Genomic DNA, 12,593 nt, shown 5'->3' on the forward strand with positions numbered 1-12,593 from the left:
TCTCTGTGCCCGTGCCCTCCCAGGGATTGCCCCCCTGGGTCCCCCCGCTCGGCCCATGCCCTGCCCCCAGGGACTGCCCCCCAGGCCCGTGCCCCACCCCAGGGACTTCCCCACTTGGTCTGTGCCCCCCTGCCCCAGGGACTGCCCCCCCTGTGCTCCCCCTGCTCGGCCCGTGCCCCCCCCAATCAAGGATGGTGGTAGGGCTGACTCCCCCTGCCTGTGTCCCCCACGCTGAGGATGGCGCTGGGGCTGGGCCCCCCCAGCCTGTTGCAGACATAGCCCAGGTGCACCGTGCGTGGGCTCTGGCCATGGGTTCACAGGGGCCCTGCACCTGGCTTTAGTCTCACACATGCGTGTGACACGTGGTGTGTAAATTCCCCCATTGTTTTTTCTGGCTCCCTCACCGGGGGCACAGTAAAGCTCGTGGGGCGGGGAGGGGAGGTGATAGAAGTGCAGAAGGCTGCACATGTAACCTTAACTGTGCCCAGTGTGCGCTTACTAAGCACAGCTGTGAGCTGCAGGGTCCCTGGCATTCTCCAGGTCTACACAACTGACATCGGTCGAACGACCTCGCTGTGGGTGAGAAACATCCATCTCCGCGGTGCAGATGGCGCTGTGCCCATGGAGGCTTCTCCCGCCTCTCGCAGAGGTGGATGAAGGACGCCGGTGGGCGGCGCTCTCCCAGCCGTCAGCGCTGAAGCCCAGCTGCAGTTTTACGTGTGTGTTAGCCTGCCCTTACAGTCTGCCAGCCTCGGAGGTTTCTGGGGGTTTGGTGGGGATACCTCGGAGAAGGACACAGAGGGAGCCCAGCGCCTGCGTCCGGCCCTGCAGGGGAAAGGCTCTGGGTCCAATTCCCCACCCTCAGGAACCAGCCTTTCTTTAATGTGTGAATGTGCTGGCCAGCTGCTTGACAGGCCCTTGGGATTCCCATCTGCTGGGTCCCCTGGCTAGCCGCTGAGGGGGGCTCCCAGCACACACCTGCCCCTGTCGTAGGCCAGGCCTATTCCCGCCCCCTGGGTGTGGAAGGACAAGCTCAAATCCTGCTCTGCCTCTGCCCCAGCCCTGCAGAGTGGCTGGGACTGGCAGTGTTCACGAGCTGGCCCTGCCTTCTCCTTTGGGTCCCTCCTCTGAGGGCGATGTCCTGCGTCACCTTCCCTGTGTCACAAGGCAGGCCTGGCAGCCCGGAGGTGGGGCAGCGAAGCGTCTGGAGGCACAAAGGTCCAGGCTGATAAGAGACTTGTTTATCCAGGACCTTGTGCCCAGCCTCCAGATGGCAAATTAGGCAAGGAAGCCGTCTGGCGACCGGAGGAAGATGACAAAGGGAACATCATCATTCGGTAAGCGCCGCAATAAGACCCAGGCTTTGTGCCGGCGCTGCGGATCCAAGGCATACCTTCTCCAGAAGTCCACCTGTGGGAAACTAAGCACAAGAGAAAGTATAACTGGAGTGCCAAGGCTAAAAAACGCAACACCACTGGTAGTGGCCGTATGAAGCACCTGAAAAATGTCTACCGTCGTTTCAGGAATGGATTCCGTGAAGGAACAACACCTAAGCCCAAGAGAGCTGCAGTTGCAGCATCCAGCTCATCTTAAGGACTCATCTGTTTGTTAAAATAAATGGTCTAATCCAGGAAAAAAAAACAACAACAAACTCCCTTTGTGAGTCCCAGCCCCCTGCATGCCATTTCCAATTCACACCAATCCCTCTCACTTCCCCTCCCCTTTTCTATTTCTAGCTCTTCTCTCCTTGCCTCCTGCCTGTGCAGTGTTGCTGTGAGCTGCTAGCCAGCTGCTGTGTTCCACCCAGAGGTGGCTGCATTTCTCTGGCAGGTGAGTAATTGTCTGCAAAGCACTTGGGGATCCCAGGCACTATATAGCTGGGAGGGATCATTATGCCTCCCACAGCCTCTGTTTCCTGTTCTCTCATGCCCCCCACCTCCCTGAGGAGTTGGAGAGCTGGGATCTAGGAAGTTATTCCTCTGAAATTAGACTGTCTTCTATGGGTAGGGCCCCTACCAAATTCACGGTCCGCTTTGGTCAATTTCAGGGTCATAGGTTTTTAAAAATCATAAATTTCATGGTTTGAGCTATTTAAATCTGAAATTTCACAGTGTTGTAATTGTAGAGTCCTGACCCACAAAGGAGTTGTGGACGGTTGCAAGGTTATTGTAGGGTGGGGTCACGGTACTGCTACCCTTCTGTGCTAGGTGTCTGGCCAATAGCAGCTGCTCTCTAGCCGCCCAGCTCTGAAGACAGCAGAGAAGTAAGGTGACAATACTGTGACCCCCCTAAAATAACTTTGTGACCCCCCTTCAGCCCACTTTTGGGTCAGGACCCCCAGTTTGAGAAACCCTGGTCTCCCCTGTGAAATTTGTACGGTAAAATACACAAAAGACCCAGTTTCACAGTCCATGGCGTGTTTTTCATGGCTGTGAATTTGGCAGGACCCTACCCATGGGCCTGCCTGTTCCCCTGCCGTTACTCCCAACAGTGCCCTGTCCAGCCTGTCTCCTCGTTTCACTCGGCCCCATGGGATTGCCATCCACACTGAGGGCATCCCAGGCTCAGACTGGGGAGAGGGGGCAGAGCTATGGGTTAAAGTGGCCCATCACTGCAGCTGGGGGAGCACTGCAGGTGCCTACAGCCCAGCAGAGGTGGCCCAGGCCCTCCAGGGCAGCTGCTAATGGGCCCCTAGAGAAGGGGCCTGCAGTGACACGGGTTGGAAGGAGACGCGAAGGGCACCCCCATGCACATGCTCCAGGCCAGAGCAGAGCAGCTGCTGAGGATCAGGAAGGCCATTTATGTCCATGAGATAGTGTGGCAGTTAGCTGCTGGGGGGCGGGGTGCTATCACATAAGAATGGCCACAATGGGTCAGATCAAAGGTCCATCTAGCCCAGTATCCCGTCTTCCCACAGTGGCCTGTCACAGAGTATGGGGGAGTCAGGGCCCTGCACCCCTCTTCCTGGGACTCTCAGTGACGCTCAGCCAGACAGTAAAACAGAAGGTTTATTGGACACAGGAATGCAGGTTACAGCAGAGCTTGTAGGCACAGCCAAGACCCCTCAGTCAAGTCCTTCTGGGGGTTCAGGGAGCTTGGGGTTCCCTGCTTTGCACCACCCAGCCCAAATTGAAACCAAAAATCCCCGCAGCAGCTCTCTTCCCCCTCCCCTCTCTTTGTTCAGTCTCCCAGGCAGGTGTGAGTTCTCCCAACCCTGCTCCTGGCTCAAGTTACAGTGCAGGTAGATTTCTTCTCATCCCGAATGTAACTCCCCTGCTCCATCACATGGCCAGTGCCAGGTGCCCCAGAGGGAATGAACAGAACAGGGAATCGTCCAGTGACCCGCCCCCCATGTCGCCCATTCCCAGCTTCTGGCAAACAGAGGCTGGGACACCATCCCTGCCCATCCTGGCTAATAGCCATTGATGGACCCGTCCTCCAGGAACTTCTCTAGTTCTTGTTTGAACCCTGTTCTAGTCTTGGCCTTCACAGCATCCTCAGGCAAGGAGTTCCACAGTTTGGCAGTGCGCTGTGTGAAGTACTTCCCTATGTTTGTTTTAAACCTGCCTGTCAATGTCATTGGATGACTCCTAGTTTGTGTGTTAAGTGACAGGTAAGTAACACGTCTCTATTCACTTTCTCCACCCCAGTCATGGTTTTATAGACCTCTGTCATATCCCCCCTTCGTCGTCTCTTTCCAAGCTGAACGGCTCTAATGTTTGGAGTCTTTCCTCATGTGGAAGCTGTTTCATGCCCCTGATCATCTTTGCTGCCCTTCTCTGAACCTTTTCCAGTTCCACTACATTGTTTTGAGATGGCGTGATCACGTCTGCGTGCAGCATTCAAGGGGTGGGCGTCCCGTGGATTTATATAGTGGCATTAGGATATTGTCTGTCGCCTTAGCTATCCCTTTCCTAATAGTTCCTAAAGTATTCTTAGCCTCTTTAACCGCAGCTGCGCATCGAGCTGAAATTTTCAGAGAACTATCCACTGTGACCCCCAGATTTTTCCTGGGTGTTACCAGCTAATTTCAATCCCATCACTGTATGTGTATGGTTGGGATTATGTTTCCAATGTGCATTTCTTTGCCATTTGATTGCCCAGACATGCAGTTTTGTGACTAACTCCTTGCACTCAGCTGTGAACTTAACTATCTTAAACAATTTTGTATCATCTGCAGACTTTGCCACCTCACTGTTCACCCCCTATTCCAGCTCATTTATGACTATGTCGAACACACCGGTCCTGGTACAGACCCCCTGGGACCTCCTATTTACCTCTCGCCAGTGACTGATCCAGGATGGAACCTTCCCTCTTGCCCCATGGCTCCTTAGTTACCTTAAGAGCCTTTGGTGAGGGACCTTGTCAAAGGCTTTCGGAAAGTCCAAGTCATTCCTAAAACTATTACAGGAAATTCTTACTCCATCCCCAGGCTATTCCCTGATGCCCCAGTGCCAATCTGCACCATCCCCACGGGCTCCAGCGAGCAGCTGTGATGTGCTGTCACAATGCCCCATCGGCTTCTTGAGACAGCCACTGGCCCATGTAGCCAGGAAGAGGCAGTGTGGGTTAGGGGTTGGAGCATGGGGAACTGGGAGTGTTCTCACTGTGTCCCCCCAATCTCCCCCCCAAAGCCCTTCCCAGCCTCAGTTTCCCCACCTGCTCTGCTCCCCCCGGGCTGTGAGACCTGGCTGGCTGTGTGCTAATTGCTGGCGGTGCTGGGCTGAGGCAGATGAGCCGGCTTTCCTGCCAGCCCCCAGTGAGGAGCTCCCCTCCTGCCATCGCACATGAGTCAGAGCCTGGCTGTTCCCCTGCCAGCATGTGGGAGGGAGGAGAGGCAGCAGACCGGGCTTGGCTGGGGAGATGCGCCTGAGGGAGGGCTCGGCTTGGCCCGCCCATGGTTAATGTGTCAGCGGGCTGCCTCCAAGGGGCCCTGCGGCTAGGCCAGGGCTGGAGGCCAGGGAACCCTGCTGGGGAGTGAGGAGCGCAGCTGGGCACAGGTAGGTCGGCTCTGTGCCAGGGGGCAGAATCAGAGATGTGGGGGGAAGGGATCTGGCTCTGCATGGCATGGAGGGCTGGGGGGTCCTGCAGCCAGCCATGCTGTGGGAGGAAGGTGCAGCCCTTTCAGTCTGATTGCTGCAAGTGCACAGGAGCAGCTGCCAGCTTGTGGGGGTGGGGGTTAGTCCGGATCCTGGCACCAGTGGATGCTTGTGTCTGTGGGGGGAGATCTCGGGGCATTGGAGGGGCACCTGGGCAGGTGCGCCTGCATGTCGTGGCATGGGTGTAGACGTGTCCGTGTCCCTGGCTCCAGCAGGCCCCGCACGGCAGCATGGGAGCCCTGCGCAGGGCACTGCTTCTGCAGGCGTTTCCTTCCCGCTCACCCTCCCTCGCTGACCTTTGCCTTGGAAGGAGCTGGCCCTTGGTGTGCTCACCGGGTGGTTCTCAGGCCCCCGCCCCAGCAGGACACACTGTGCTGTGCTGGGGCAACGGCAGGGCTGGAGGTAGAGCCCCCCCCATGCCCGGTCCTCCCCCAGCACCCCTAGGGGAGCTGGTGTGATATGGGCAGGACTGGGAGGGCAGTTCTGCTGGGCCCAGTCCCGGCTGCCTGGCGGGTCTGGCTGGGAGGAGCAGGAGCCAGGCTGGGATCTTGGGATCTGAGCAGGGACCCCCTGGCCCAGACCCAGCAGCCCACCCAGCGTGGCTGGGAGCTGTGCACAGCGGACACAGCTCAGGCCTGGAGGGACGAGCTTTCCACATTTGAATGAAACCTCCATAAAGCAAGTGCCTCATCCTGGGGACATCCAGGGTCTCCCAGGACCTGCCAACCTGCACCTGGCATCTCCAGTCCCCCTCAGCCAGACACAACCCTGGGCAACCGCCACTCTGCCCTGGCCAGGACCATCTGCTCCAGGGCCAGCAGCAAACTTCCCTTGGTCCCAGCCCCATGGCACTGTGGGCTCCAGTCACTGCTCCCACTGCCTCGAAGTCCAGCTCCCCAGGCCAGATGGGCCCAGGGTTTGCATCGGGTCGGAGTCCTGCCCATCGCCGTTCCCAGAGCAGCCAGGTTGGGTGGAGACACTTGACGGGAACCCCCCGGCCCTGACACCCCATTGCCGGCCGGACGTGGTCCAGTGTCAGCTGCCCCCTGCTGGATGGGATTGGACCTTCCTCTGCCAGCGTGAGGGGCCCTGGCCCATCACCTCTGGGCTGCAGCCCCTGCCTTGCCTCCACCCACTACTGCACCCAAGGGACTGGGTTGTTGTTATGGTCGGTGCTTTAATGGGGGCTTAGCCCCTGATGTCTGCCTGTTCCCAGCCCCCGCCCCCCTGGACCAATCCTGCGCCTCCCCAGCCCCCAGATCAGTCCTTCCCCCACAGAGGTAGGCACCATCCTGCACCCCTTGCTGGGGTGGGGGAGGGGGCAGGGGCAGGGCCCCCTGAGCTGCTTGGGTTCTTTTCTTCCCCCTCCACGGAGTGAGACTGGCCTTACCTGGTGGGGGGTGGGGGGGCAGAGAGCTCCACCTGCAGCAGCTCTGATTGGCTGCTCTACCCAAGGGGCGGAGCCAGTCAGAGGTGTGTCCCCTGGCACTGTGCTGCCTGCTGGCTACTCAGACCTTGTGGGGTGGGGCTGTGAGCCCCTGTGTCGTTATTGATATAAACTGGGACCATATAGAACATGGGTTGCAACCAAGGTTCTGTAGTGGCACCAAATCTTATGTAAAGGGGGTCATATCAGGTGTCTAAGACCAGGTTACGGGTTACTGGTTAGGATTATGCTGTCTGTGTAGTACTGTTCAGTTTGGTATGGTTGAAGTTTATGAGTTAATGGCTCGTATACTGTCTGTATTGTCAAAACTGTGCTGGCCGGTGTGTACTGGAAAAATCCCAGCAAGTGGCTTGTGTTAGCTCTCGGCCAGTTGCTTTGATGGCTATTAAGGACCATCAGACACCAACTGACCCATTGAAGAGAGGCATACGCCTTGTACTCAGCTGGTGTGCAGGGACTTATGGCCCATGTGCATCAAGACTCCATTTGCTGTACATTTCCCCCGGTTAAGATAAAGTCAGAAGTGTTCTTATCACCTGGAAGAACTATGCAAGGCTGATTGCCTTTCCTCCATCTGGTTGTCAATTCTGCTTCTTACCTCGGATGCTTGTGCTATCCAGTACTGACAGGTTATCCGTAGTTCAATGCTTTGCGTGTTAGTTGTAGTGTTCCGAAAAAGGGCAGGAGTACTTTGTGGCACCTTAGAGACTAACAAATTTATTTCAGCATTAGCTTTCGTGGCTACAGCTCACTTCTTTGGATTGCATAGAATGGAACACAGACAGGAGATTAATTATAAATACAGAGACATGAAAAGTGGTGAAGTTCCCTAACAAACAGCGAGAGTCTAATCAAATGAGTGAAGCTATCGTCCAGCAGGGGAAAAAAAACTTTGAAGTGATAATTAAGATGACCCATAGAGAGAGAGGTTGAGGAAACTAACATAGGGAACATAGATTCATTAATGTTGACCCAGCACTTCCCGTTTGTTTATAGGGGCCTAGTTATATTGTTAAGTTCGAGTTCCAGTCTCTCTTTTGAGTCTGTTTTGAAGTTTTTTGTTGCAAAAACTGCCACGTTTCAGTCTCTCACTGATGTGTTTAGAGAGTGTTGAAGTGTCTCTCATCTAATGTTTTTGAGTGTTTTATGTATGCCTGATGTCAGATTTGTGACATTTTTTCTTATTCTGCGTAGAGACTGTCCAGTTTGGCCAATGTACATGGACCAGAGGCGATTGGGCACATGATGGGCAATATATCACATTGGAAGATGTGCGGTGAATGGGACGCCTGATTGGCATTCTTGTCTGGTTGTTTTGTTATGGCTGATGTGATTAGGTTGTTCCAGGAAAGCAGGTGTGTCCAGTGAATGGAGTTTCTGATTGGTCTGTCTGCTATTGTCTCAGACAGGTAGAATCTTGGAGTTTTAGAATCAAGAGCAGAAAAGTCTTTGGTGGAGGAAAATGTTTCTCGGAGCAGATTCAGTAAATGGATCAGGATTGTGGATAGCCCTACTGCAGAAGGAAAGGGTAGATTTGTGTATTGGATTGGGTGGCTAGTACAGCTTGTAAAAGTGAACCTGAACAGGTAAACTGTGATTCTGCTGGGAAGTTAGTCTATGTTAGTGAAACAAGCAGCAGCTTTAGTCTGTGGGTAGTGTCAATGTGCCTGGTAGGGAAAGTCTAAATAGCCTAGGCAGCCTTTGTGAGCCAATGGCTTTGTCTAGTCTAGCGTTATTGGTAAGACAAGGATAGTGGGGAAGGTGGAGTGTCCCTATGCCTGTTTCCTGTGTGTGAGAATGTGACTAGTGGAGAAATGTGCCTGTGTCTGTCAGGGGTATTGACTTGCCTATGGAGGAAGCTACCTCAGTCTCCAAGCAGTTGTCTGTGAACAGCCCTGTGTGCTGGGACAAGGGAAATGAGATCCCAAGCTGTGTGTCTGGGGAAGGAGAATGTGTCTCTGGCTCTTGTCTGTGGGGCACACAGAAGGTGCCTTTCAGCCTGTGACGATTGAGAATAGTGCAGTTGTCTCAGAGTTGGTTCTGAATTCAACTAAAGCGCAGGAAGGGAATGGTCCTAAGTTTGTGTCTGCTGGAGAAAATGGCACTGTGACTAGTTAGTGTCTTAGCAAAATCCCAGAGACCAGACAATTCTGGTGCTTGTAGTTTGCCAGTTGCTAATGTGTGGTTGGAAAAGGGTGTAGCAACTCTGTCTGATCAGGGTGACACCCTAGCCAGTGCACAAAGAGAGCAGAAAAGTGGTTTAATTGTGTTGCCTACTGACAGTTTGACAACTTGTAGCAAGAAGGAAAAGATTCCTGAACTTGTTCCAGGCCAGGGAAAGGAGATTGCTTCTAACCTGTTATCTAGAAAGTCTATCAGTTTGCCTGAAAGGGGATTGTGTAGAGATCTGCCTGATGGGCCTGAGGTAATTCTGAATATAAGTGAGACCCAGAAAGAGTCTGTGGTTGCTCAGTAAAGGGTTCGTTTAAAGCAAGCCCTAGGTGAAAGGGATAAGGGCAGAAGTTCTGAGAGGGGTGAATTGCTGCTTAGAAAAGCTTATAGGGAAAGGAACCCCCGTGGTTACCTGTGCAAGCAGTTTTCTGCAACTGGAGAGTGTGAAAGTGATTTAATCAAGGAAGTTTCAGTTCCTAACAGCCAGAAGTTTTCTATTGTGAATGGATCCACTGACTTTCCTTTTGAAAGCTCCAGTGTGGGGAGCTTTGTAAAGGTCTCAGATGGAGTAGAAGCTGTTAAGAAAGTTGAGCAGCCCTATGACGAAGTGGCTGGGCCAGCTTGTTGGGAAGACAATGGTGTTGGGACAGGACTGTCTCCATGCTAATTCTGTAGGTGAGCAGTCTGTGCTTCAGGGTCTGAGGAGAGGTTGCTGGTGTTTCAGAGCTAAACGGTTTTATGGCTGAATGCTTGAGGATGCAGGGGAGAGCAACCAAACTCTCACCCTCAGACCCTTTGAATTTGTGGGGTATCTCTGTAAGACAGAGTCCAACATTGGAATTGGTAGCAGCTAAGAAGCTAAAAGCTGGTATTTGTGTTTAATGCAAATTACCTGGCTGGCAGGGAGAAGGACTTGCTAATAGCTGTTAGCACAGAGAGTCCACCCCATCAGCCAGTGAATTTGGTTAAGCAAGAGAAATCAGGGTCTGATCCTGCAGGACGAGGAGAAAAGAGAAAACTGAATTTTGCAAAGGGAAGCCAAAGGTTAACCCTAAAATGCCCAGACTCCAGTGGTATTAATCCAAGGGTCTGGCCTGACAAACAGGATTGTAGATGGACACTTGCAAGGAATTTGTTGTTACTGCTAATGGTGATTTTTGTAACCAATGTGTTGCTGTTACCCAGAACTGTAAGAATGTACAATGTGCCCAGTGCTATGGAAAGTCCCTTGCACGTGTTGAAAGCAGCACACGAGAACACACGTTATGTTAAAAGGCCTTGCTGTACTAATGTTTCACAGTTAGCGCCTGTAAACAGTATTGAAACTTTTCACAGGGGAAAAGACATTCCAGACCTGATGTGCACTAGGAAAGGGGAAACTGAGGCACACTACCATATTGATTGCATGGCTAAATGCCATGATTCCTCTACTGTGAACAACATTAAGATCTACATTGGTTTAATGTTAATTGGGTCCCAAACATTTGCTAGAGTGTGTATGGATAAAGAAGCTCTGTTCTTTAGCTCTTGGCAGGATCACATGAAACATACAGGGACCATGCTGCAAAAGCTAACCACAAGTTATACCTTAAGTTTGTAAAGAGATTCGATCATGTTATTGAACATGACTTTGATAAACCATTTCTGTTATACACTGATATGGCGTCTAACCCAACACCGGCTGTAGTGAAACAGACCCAGGGATGGGGAGCTCTTGGGATGCAGTCAGTGATGTCTGTGACATCCCTTCCTGCACCAATTTTGCGTTGGGGGTGTGACGATGCTGTTGTGGCGGGACCCAACTGAGAGAGCCAATTCAGGACCAATTGCTCAAACAGGGCAGTCACAGCCCTAGGCTGGGGTTTCTCCACCTCTAAGGCAAATCAAACCAGCCAGACAAAAATAACTTTGGTTTCACCCCACTGGCCAACCACAAGTCACACAAGCAATTTCCTTAGACACTCCAGTCTCCCAGTATCACCACCAGTGCCACACGTCCTGGGGATGAATGGTTATGAAAACCAACACCACAGTAAAAGAAAAGGTTCTCTCGATCCCAAAGGACCAAGCCCCAGACCCAGTATACACATCAGATCTTACCCACAAATCACGCTGTTGCCAGTTCTTTGGAATCTAAAATCTAAAGGTTTATTCATAAAAGGAAAAAGCTAGAGATGAGAGCTAGAATTGGTTAAATGGAATCAATTCCATAGAGTAATGGCAAAGTTCTTAGTTCAGGCTTGTAGCAGTGAAGGAGTAAACTGCGGGTTCAAATCAAGTCTCTGGAGAACATCCCCAGCGGGATGGGTCATTCAGTCCTTTGTTCAGAGCTTCAGTTTGTAGCAAAGTCCCTCCAGAGGTAGGAAGCAGGATTGAAGACAGGATGGAGATGAGGCATCAGCCTTTTATAGTCTTTTCCAGGTGTAAGAACCTCTTTGTTCTTACTGTGGAAAGTTACAGCAAAATGGAGTCTGCAGTCACATGGGCCAGTTTCTGCACATCCTGCTGAGTTACAAGGCGTATCTGCCTCCTCTCAATGGGTCAGTTGTACAGCTGATGGTCCTTAATGAGCCATCAAGCAGGCTAGGCAGAGCTAACACCCACTTGTCTGGGATTTTTCCCAGAATTACGGCACCAATTTGAAATACAGACAGTACAGAGCCAATACTCATAACTTCAACTACAAAATGATACAGACACACAGACAGCACAATCCTAACCAGTAACCCGTAACCTGGTCTTAGACACCTTATATGACCCCCTTTACATAGGATTTGGTGCCACTACAGGACCTTGGTTGCAAACCATGTTCTATATGGTCCCAGTTTATATCAATAACGTCACAGCCCCCCCAGTCACAGTTACTGCCCCCTCGCTTCTAGACCCTGCAGTACTGGGCCATCCCACAGCTGGTGTGGGGCAGGGGTCCCAAGACAGACATGGGGCAGGCAGTGTGGGGCAGCTGGCATGGGGTGGGGTCCTGAGGCAGATGTGGGGCAGGTGTGAATAGGTGGCCCAGGGAAGGTAGTGTGGGGTCATGGGGCAGAGGTCACAAGGTAGATGTGGGGCAGGCCGCATGGGCCAGGTAGTATGGGACAGGGGTCCTGAGGCAGATGAAGGACAGGCATCCCAGAGCAGGTGAGGAGTACCATGGGGTGGGTGTGGGGCCAGCAGACAGTGTCTCTTGAAGGCGATCAAGTGAAAGAACCAGGGCTGGAAGGGCTGGGAAGGGCTATTCCTGCCCATGGGGGGAGCCAGGGAGCGAGGCCACTTCTGAGGCAGGGCAGACTCTGGTTTGGGGCTCAGGGCATGGCCAGGGGATGCGGAGCTCAGGCTGGGGCTGGGAGATTGGACTTAAACAGGAGGGTTCATGGATCAGGCAGGGGCATCAGGAGCCATGGGGCGCAGGGCTCGGGCAAGGGGCTGGGGGCCACGGGGCCCAGGGCTTGGGCAGGGGAGCATGAGGCTTGGGCAGGGGGCAGTCTCTGGCTGCCTCAATAGATTCATAGATTCATAGACTCTAGGACTGGAAGGGACCTCTAGAGGTCATCGAGTCCCAGTCTCCTGCCCTCATGGCAGGACCAAATACTGTCTAGACCATCCCTGATAGACATTTATCTAACCTGCTCTTGAATATCTCCAGAGACGGAGATTCCACAACCTCCCTAGCCAATTTATTCCAGTGTTTAACTACCCTGACAGTTAGGAACTTTTTCCTAATGTCCAACCTAAACCACCCTTGCTGCAGTTTAAGCCCATTGCTTCTTGTTCTATCGTTAGAGGCTAAGGTGAACAAGTTTTCTCCCTCCTCCTGATGACACCCTTTTAGATACCTGAAAACTGCTATCATGTCCCCCCTCAGTCTTCTCTTTTCC

At 52.8% G+C, this 12,593-nt stretch overlaps 1 protein-coding gene and 1 pseudogene across 1 annotated transcript in view; both read left to right on the forward strand.

The window, feature by feature from the left end:
• The first annotated feature begins 1,301 nt into the window (after nucleotides 1-1,301).
• LOC116824662 (large ribosomal subunit protein eL37 pseudogene) lies at nucleotides 1,302-1,651 on the forward strand (annotated as a pseudogene).
• Nucleotides 1,652-4,708: 3,057 nt separating this feature from the next.
• LOC116817681 (cGMP-dependent protein kinase 2-like) overlaps nucleotides 4,709-12,593 on the forward strand; it is an 80,459-nt gene continuing 72,574 nt past the window's right edge. Inside the window, 1 exon segment of the mRNA XM_075063495.1 lies at nucleotides 4,709-5,000. The gene's annotated coding sequence lies outside the window, so the exon portion shown is untranslated.

This window comes from Chelonoidis abingdonii, chromosome 3 (assembly GCF_003597395.2).
Source record: "Chelonoidis abingdonii isolate Lonesome George chromosome 3, CheloAbing_2.0, whole genome shotgun sequence".
NCBI classification, from domain to species: Eukaryota; Metazoa; Chordata; order Testudines; family Testudinidae; genus Chelonoidis; species Chelonoidis abingdonii.